This window comes from Trachypithecus francoisi, unplaced genomic scaffold (assembly GCF_009764315.1).
Source record: "Trachypithecus francoisi isolate TF-2019V2 unplaced genomic scaffold, Tfra_2.0 Lachesis_group20, whole genome shotgun sequence".
Taxonomy (NCBI): Eukaryota; Metazoa; Chordata; class Mammalia; order Primates; family Cercopithecidae; genus Trachypithecus; species Trachypithecus francoisi.
Genome location: NW_022681466.1, coordinates 13,542,057 through 13,550,542, shown reverse-complemented (window position 1 = coordinate 13,550,542; position 8,486 = coordinate 13,542,057).

Here is an 8,486-nt window from a genome sequence, read left to right as displayed (position 1 = left end):
AGGAAGAAAGGTGTAGGAGGTGCAGACATTGGAAAGTTGGCTTCAGCTGACGAGGAGAGGCCCATTGTGGAGAATAGTATTTGCTTGAAGTCAGCAGATTGTAGGCATTGGCCCCTGCCAAAGATGCCGTCACAGCCTCACCAACACAGTAGCGCCACGGGCTGCCAGGCTGACACAGAAGATTTGGGTTTAGGCAAAGGAGTAGAGGCTGGGAGGGAGTAAGGAGCAGGGAGCCCTGGGTACCTGGACCCCCAGCATCGAGGGGTGGGGTGGACGCAGCCTCCAGGACCCATAAGGGCAGCACCCCACGGGTGGCTGTGCGGGGGCACTGGGTAGACATGAGCTTGGGGTAGAGACAGGAGGCGAGAGCCAAAACTGGATTTCGGGAATGAGCAGAACAGGCCAGCCTGGGGTTCTGGAAAGCACAGCGCGCCCATAGAAGAGGCCTTCCAGTGAATGCCAAGGCACAGAGGTGGGTGGGGGCTGGGAGAGCCCCTGTTGGAGAGGCAGGGGAGGGCACCGGGGCCATCTCCCAGGGCAGGGTAGTGGGCCAGGCCTGACAGGCTGAGGGTGAGATGGGCACAGGTGGCCAGGACTACAGTGAATACCAGGGGCCTGTTGGGGGATGGGCTTGGTGCAGCGGCTGCAGGTGGGCAGTATCCAGGCATGAGTGTGAACAGCAGGCAGGCACTGGAGCGAGGCTCAGCCACACCCCTTCTGCGGCCCCCCAAACACTGGGCCGGTGCTCCCTTCAGCTGTGGCCCCCTCTGGCTTCTGTCCACCCCTCCTCTGGCAACTTCCACCCCAGCCATGCACACAGGCTCAGGGCCACCAGGGAAGACAGAGGCTCACAGGCCTATCTGGGGGTGGCCTAGGGCTGATCTGGCCTCAGAACCCAACTGCTTTAGCTCCACAGCCTCAGGCCCTGCAGGGCAGGCGGGCAGTGCCCAGCACATGGGCTCTTGTTACCCCCCCCCCCCCCCCCGCTTCTCCCGGCTCATCAACACCAGAATGTGGTGTCCAGGGGCCTCGTTCCTGGCGCAGCTCCTGCCAGGGGAAGACGGGCTCTGATGTGCCTGGGGTGCATCCAAGTTGCAAATTAGCTTCAGGGACACCTGAGAGAAGCCACGTATCTTCGTTAGGAAGATACAATTATTGGCCAGGCGCGGTGGCTCAAGCCTGTAATCCCAGCACTTTGGGAGGCCGAGACGGGCGGATCACGAGGTCAGGAGTTCGAGACCATCCTGGCTAACATGGTGAAACCCCGTCTCTACTAAAAAATACAAAAAAAGCTAGCCGGGCGAGGTGGCTGGCGCCTGTAGTCCCAGCTACTCAGGAGGCTGAGGCAGAATGGCGTAAACCCGGGAGGCGGAGCTTGCCGTGAGCTGAGATCCGGCCACTGCACTCCAGCCTGGGCGACAGAGCGAGACTCCGTCTCAAAAAAAAAAAAAAAAAGGAAGATACAATTACATTAAGTGATGCGATTATCTTCACTTCAGTTATTTTTTCTTTTGAATTAAAATGAAAATTCATGCAATGAATTGGAGTTGTGATCCAGAGAGTAGCAAGGCCTGGATTCACCCTCCCACTGGAAACAGCTGAAAATCCAGGCAAAGGACAGGAGATGCTATAGCTGTGGGGATGCCAGGCCTTGGCCAAAGAAGGACAGTGACCCCTGGGTGGGAACGAGGTGCCGGGAGCCCTGGGGTAACCTCAGCTTTCTGCCTGGCAACTTCCAGGCCGGGCACGGGGAGAGGTGGAGCCCAGCAGACTCCTTGAGTTGAGGAAGGTAGAGCTGAGAGTCCAGGGGGAGAATGAGGCTCGGGATTGTGGGACAGCACCCGGGAGGAGCTGGCAGACAGTGGGGGGGAGGGGGGGGTGCAGGGGCTCTCCTGGGACCGCCAGGCAGGGGGCTACAGGGGCTGTCCGGTGAGCACCAGGCTGAGCACAATCAGTGCATATGAGCAGGAAACCAGCTGAAGGGTTAGAGAGAACAGTGCCAGATATTGCACAGGGCTGGAAACCAGTGCCTGTTCCTACCAAGCAGACTAGAAAACCTCAGAATTCATAAGACATTGAATACTCAGAAGGGTTTGTCTCAAGGCCCAGACCTATTAGCTAACTAGTTAATAGTTAGCTGTGGTCCACCTAAAACAAAAATCTTTTTTTTTTTTTTTTTTTTTGAGATGGAGTCTCGCTTTGTCACCCAGGCTGGAGTGCGGTGGCGCGATCTCGGCTCACTGCAAGCTCCGCCTCCCGGGTTCACGCCATTCTCCTGCCTCAGCCTCCCGTATAGCTGGGACTACAGGCGCCCGCCACCACACCCGGCTAATTTTTTGTATTTTTAGTAGAGACGGGGTTTCACCGTGTTAGCCAGAATGGTCTCGATCTCCTGACCTCGTGATCCGCCCACCTCGGCCTCCCAAAGTGCTGGGATTACAGGCGTGAGCCACTGCGCCCGGCTAAAACAAAAATCTTTAAAACAAGACCCCAAAGCATCAATTTTTTTTTTTCTTTCAGACAGAGTCTTGCTCTGTCACCCAGGCTACAGTGCAGTGGCGCAATCTCAGCTCACTGTAACCTCCGCCTCCCAGGTTCAAGCAATTCTCCTGCCTCAGCCTCCCGAGTAGCTGGGATTATAGGTACCTGGCTAGTTTTCGCATTTTTAGTAGAGACGCGGTTTCACCATGTTGGCCAGGCTGGTCTCAAACTCCTGACCTCAGGTGATCTGCCCAACTCGGTCTCCCAAAGTGCTGGGATCACAGGCGTGAGACACCACGTCCGGCTGCAAATTTTTTTTTTTTTTTTTTTTTTTTTTTTTTTTTTTTGAGACGGAGTCTCGCTCTGTCGCCCAGGCTGGAGTGCAGTGGCCGGATCTCAGCTCACTGCAAGCTCCGCCTCCCGGGTTTACGCCATTCTCTCGCCTCAGCCTCCCGAGTAGCTGGGACTACAGGCGCCCGCCACCTCGCCCGGCTAATTTTTTGTATTTTTTAGTAGAGATGGGTTTCACCGTGTTAGCCAGGATGGTCTCGATCTCCTGACCTCGTGATCCGCCCGTCTCGGCCTCCCAAAGTGCTGGGATTACAGGCTTGAGCCACCGCGCCCGGCCTGCAAATTGTTTCCAAGTAAATTTACTCCACCCCAGAACAAAGCCCAAAAATATTTAGGTAAAATTCACAATCCCTGGCAACTAGTGAAACATTAGCAGCCAAAGAAGCAAGAAAACAAGACCCACAAGGGAGAGAAAATCAATCAAAACTGACCCTGACCAGACACGGATGTTGGAATCAGCAGCCCAAAGACATTAGTTATTCTAGGCCAGGTGCGGTGGCTGACGCCTGTAACCTCAGCACGTTGGGAGGCTGAGGCGGGCGCATCACGAGGTCAGGAGATCGAGACCTGGCTAACATGGTGAAACCCTGTCTCTACTAAAAATACAAAAAAATTAGCCGGGCGAGGTGGCGGGCGCCTGTAAACCCAGCTGCTCAGGACGCTGAGTCAGGAGAATGGCATGAACCCAGGAGGTGGAGCTTGCAGTGAGCCTAGATTTTACCACTGCACTCCAGCCTGGGCGATAGAGCAAGACTCTGTCTCAAAAAAAAAAAAAATTGCCAGGAGTCTGAAACCAGCCTGGGCAAAATGGCAAGACCTCATCTCTACAAAAAGTAAAGAAATGGGCCAGGAGTGGTGGCTCATGCCTGTAATCCCAGCACTTTGGGAGACTGAGGCGGGTGGATCACCTGAGCTCAGGAGTCCAAGACCAACCTGGCGAATATGGTGAAAACCTGTCCCTACAAAAATACACAAATTTGTCAGGCATGGTGGTGGGTGCCTGTAATTCCAGCTACTCGAGAGGCTGAGGCAGGACCTGGGAGGCAGAGGTTGCAGCGAGCCGAGATTGTGCCACTACACTCCAGCCTGGGCAACAGCGCAAGACTCAATCTCAAAAAAAAGATAAAGAGAAATAGGAGTATGTATGTGTGTGTGTGCTTATTTTTACAGAAAGAAACACAGGAAGGATAAGTCCAGTGTGAGTGGAAAGGAGTCGAAGAAATAGTAGTAAAAGGGACCTTTCTCTAAGTATGCCTTTCAATATAGTTTTGATGTTTTAGAAAGTCAAAACTAACCCTAACCCTCACCGTATACATGTGAAAAAAAATTAAGTCTGCAAACTTGGGTACAAAACTAAAGTTGAGGATAAACAGAAACAAATGAACCAAACTGCACGTTAAACTGATATGGTGAACACACAGCAGAGAAAACCTGAGCCACTTTCCGTGGGTGTGTTCTAAAGATAGAAAGAATCCCAAAAAAACTTCCTTTTTTTTTTTTTTTTTTGAGACAGAGTCTCACTGTCACGGGTTCAAGCAATTCTTGTGCCTCAGCCTCCCGAGTAGCAGGGATTATAGATGCGCGCCACCACGCCCAGCTAATTTTTGTATTTTTAGGAGAGATGTGGTTTCACCATGTTAATCAGGCTGGTCTCGAACTTCTGACCTCAGGTGATCCGCCCACCTTGGCCTCCCAAAGTGCTGGGATTACAGGCATGAACCACCACCCCTAGCCAAATCTTGATCTTTTTTAGAAGATGTATTGTAAATGAGACAGAAGAGAAATACAGAATGGGAGAAAGAGAAGACAGCCAAGGCGATGGACTGAAACCGAAGGCATCGGTCATCAGTAGACCCATGCCTTTAAAACGATACACGTGGCCAGGCGCGGTGGCTCAAGCCTGTAATCCCAGCACTTTGGGAGGCCGAGACGGGCGGATCACGAGGTCAGGAGATCGAGACCATCCTGGCTAACACGGTGAAACCCCGTCTCTACTAAAAAAAATACAGAAAACTAGCCGGGCGAGGTGGCGGGCACCTGTAGTCCCAGCTACTCGGGAGGCTGAGGCAGGAGAATGGCATAACCTGGGAGGCGGAGCTTGCGTGAGCTGAGATCTGGCCACTGCACTCCAGCCTGGGTGACAGAGCGAAACTCCGTCGCAAAAAAAAAAAAAAAACGATATACGTGCGTGCGCAGGTATGCGTATCTGTATTTATATCATTTTAAATTTGGTCTGCTAAAAAAGCCTGAAAATAACAATAGCCCCAAAGTAATGAGGACACCTGATACTAAGATCTTGATCTCTAAATACCATTTACCCACTGACAAAACCAGGACTCCCTGCAAAACGTGCTTGATTCCAGGGTTGGGGCAGGGAAAGTACAGAAAACAAGGACGTGCTCAGAAAACAAAAACAAAAACAAAAAAAAAAAACGGTGATATGAACACAGGAGCCAGACTACATGGAGTGGCTTGCACTGGCCAAATCTGGGACGATTTGAGCATCAAAATGAATCACAGCAGTAATGAGTTAAACATACATCGAACTGGCCGGGTGCAATGGCTCATGCCTAGGAGGTCAAGGCAGGTGGATCACTTGAGCTCAAGAGTTCAAGACCAATCTGAGCAACATGGTGAAACCCTATCTCTACAAAAAAATACGAAAATTAGCCAGGTGTGGTGGTGCACGCCTGTAGTCCCAGCTACTTGGGATGCTGAGGTGGGAGGATTGCTTGAGCCCAGGAGGTAGAGGTTGCAGTGAGTTAAGATCATGCCAATGCACTCCAGCCTGGGCAACAGAGCCAGACCCTGTCTCAAAAAAAAAATCAAAATATCACATCAGGCTGGGCATGGTGGCTCACGCCTGTAATCCCAGCCCTTTGGGAGGCCAAGGCAGGAGGACTGCTTGAGCCCAGGAGTTACAGACCAGCCAGGGCAACATGACAAAATCCCATCTCTACAAAAAAAAAATTTATTTTTAATTAGATGGGTATGGCAGTGCTTGCCTGTGGTCTCAGCTACCTGGGAGGCTGAGATGGGAGGATTGCTTGAGCCTGGGAGGTCAAGGCTGCAGTGAGCCATGACTGTGCCACTGTACTCCAACCTGGGCAACAGAGTGAGACCCTGTCTCAAAAATATATATATATGGCCGGGCGCGGTGGCTCAAGCCTGTAATCCCAGCACTTTGGGAGGCCGAGACGGGCGGATCACGAGGTCAGGAGATCGAGACCATCCTGGCTAACACGGTGAAACCCCGTCTCTACTAAAAAAATACAAAAAATTAGCCGGGCGAGATGGCGGGTGCCTGTAGTCCCAGCTACTCGGGAGGCTGAGGCGAGAGAATGGCGTAAACCCGGGAGGCGGAGCTTGCAGTGAGCTGAGATCCGGCCACTGCACTCCAGCCTGGGCGACAGAGCGAGACTCCGTCTCAAAAAAAAAAAAAAAAAAAAGAAAAATATATATATATATTTAATATATAAAATAGAAATTATATATATACCCACACACACGTACACACACACACACACACACACACACACCACACATACAGTTGAAGGGAATCCACACTATCAGAATGTTGATGTGTGGAGCTCTGTAGGCTCTCCCCTCAGCAAAATAACCACAACTGGTGGAAACTTTTTAGTTTGAAAAGTCTCTGGAAATTCATTGAAAATCTCTGGAAATGTCCTAAGGGCACACAGCAAAAGGAGAAATATTATTTAGGACAATCAAGTAAATTCTGGCAAGATCAGTGGGTCACAGCACCTTGACCCCCTTTGCTCCCCCTGCTCAACATGATGGAAGCTCCACTTGGAGCAGAGGCAGCCATGGACACGGGCTCCCTTGTCCCCAGTGGCCGGCCTAGGGCTGCAACATCTCCCAGAGAGGGGCCAGCCGCCAGCACATCTCACCCCCTGTTCGGTATTACAGAAGCTCTGTTCTGAGCAAGAGAAGCTGAGAAGGCTACGGCTGCCTTCTTTCAGCCAAGCTCTCTGTTGGGGCGAAAGCTCCATCCCAGGGCTGGTGCCTGAGATCCCCCAGCCCCCTTACCCAAGCTTGCCTGTAGGGTGGAGAGTCCATGCCAGGAGAGGCCAGTTGAGAAGACCACGGGCTGCTGCCCCTGCTTAGGGTCCCATTCATAAGGCTGGTGTGCCACTCAAAGCAACGGCCTATGCCACTGCCAGCTGTGAAAGAGTGCTGGAGAGGGTCTACCAGGGAACAGTCAGGCCTCAAGAACACAGGGCTCCCCAGTCCTTCCCAGGGAAACCCAAGGGAACGAAGTTCAGGGTATGTCAAGCCCACTGCACCATCAAAACACAATGGAGGCTGGGCGTGGTGGCGCACACCTGTAATCCAGCACATCGGGAGGCCGAGGCGGGTGGATGGAGGCTGGGCGTGGTGGCGCACACCTGTAATCCAGCACATCAGGAGGCCGAGGCGGGTGGATGGAGGCTGGGCGTGGTGGCGCACACCTGTAATCCAGCACATCGGGAGGCCGAGGCGGGTGGATGGAGGCTGGGCGTGGTGGCGCACACCTGTAATCCAGCACATCGGGAGGCCGAGGCGGGTGGATCACTTGAGGTCAGGAGTTTGAGACCAGCCTGGCCAACATGGTGAAATCCCGGCTCTACTAAAAATACAAGAATTAGCCGGGTGTGATGGTGCACATGCCTGTAATCCCAGCTACTCGGGAGACTGAGGCAGGAGAATCGCTTGAACCTGGGAGGCGGAGGTTGCAGTGAGCCGAGATCGCACCACTGCACTCCAGCCTGGGCGACACAGCGAGACTCTGTGTCAAAAAAATAATAAAAATAAAATAAAATACAATCGAGATTTTGGTGGTAAACAATCGGAGGCTGACAGGTGAAGAAAGTGAGAATGGGGCAAAATTTTTGAAAATATAATAGCTGAACATTTGCTAAATCTGTTGAAAACACTGATTTATAGGTGCAAGAAGCTCAGCTCCCCACAAACAGACTGAATCCGAACAGAACCAGCGCCAGGCCTGTCCTGGACACCCTGCTAACAACCAAAGATAAAGAGAAAAGTCTGGAAATGGGGGTGGGGGTGGAGAACACCACACACAGGGTAGCAACGGTACAAATAATCTCTGGCCTCTCACAGAAGACAATTGCGAAGTGGTTCTGTCCCCCAACGAATTACCCCCTTCTCCCTGGCAACCTCAAATCTACTTCTGGTTTCTATGAATGTACCCATTCTAGGTATTCCATGTAAGTGGAATCATTTACATGGAATTTATCCTTTTGTGGAAAGTCATTTATAAGGATAAAAATGTCAATCTTGAATTTTTTTGTTTTTTTTTTGAGAAGGAGTCTCGCTCTGTTGCCCAGGCTGGAGTGCAGTGGCATAATCTCAGCTCACTGCAAGCTCCGCCTCCTGGGTTCGGGCATTCTCCTGCCTCAGCCTCCTGAGTCGCTGGAACTACAGGCGCCCGCCACCACGCCCGACTAATATTTTGTATTTTTAGTAGAGACGGGGTTTCACCGTGTTAGCCAGGATGGTCTCGATTTCCTGACCTCGTGATCCGCCCACCTCAGCCTCCCTGAGCCACCACACCCGGCCCAATCTTGAGTTCTATAGCTGACAAAAAAAAAAATCCTTTAAAAACAAGGGTAAAATAGAGATATTTCTTT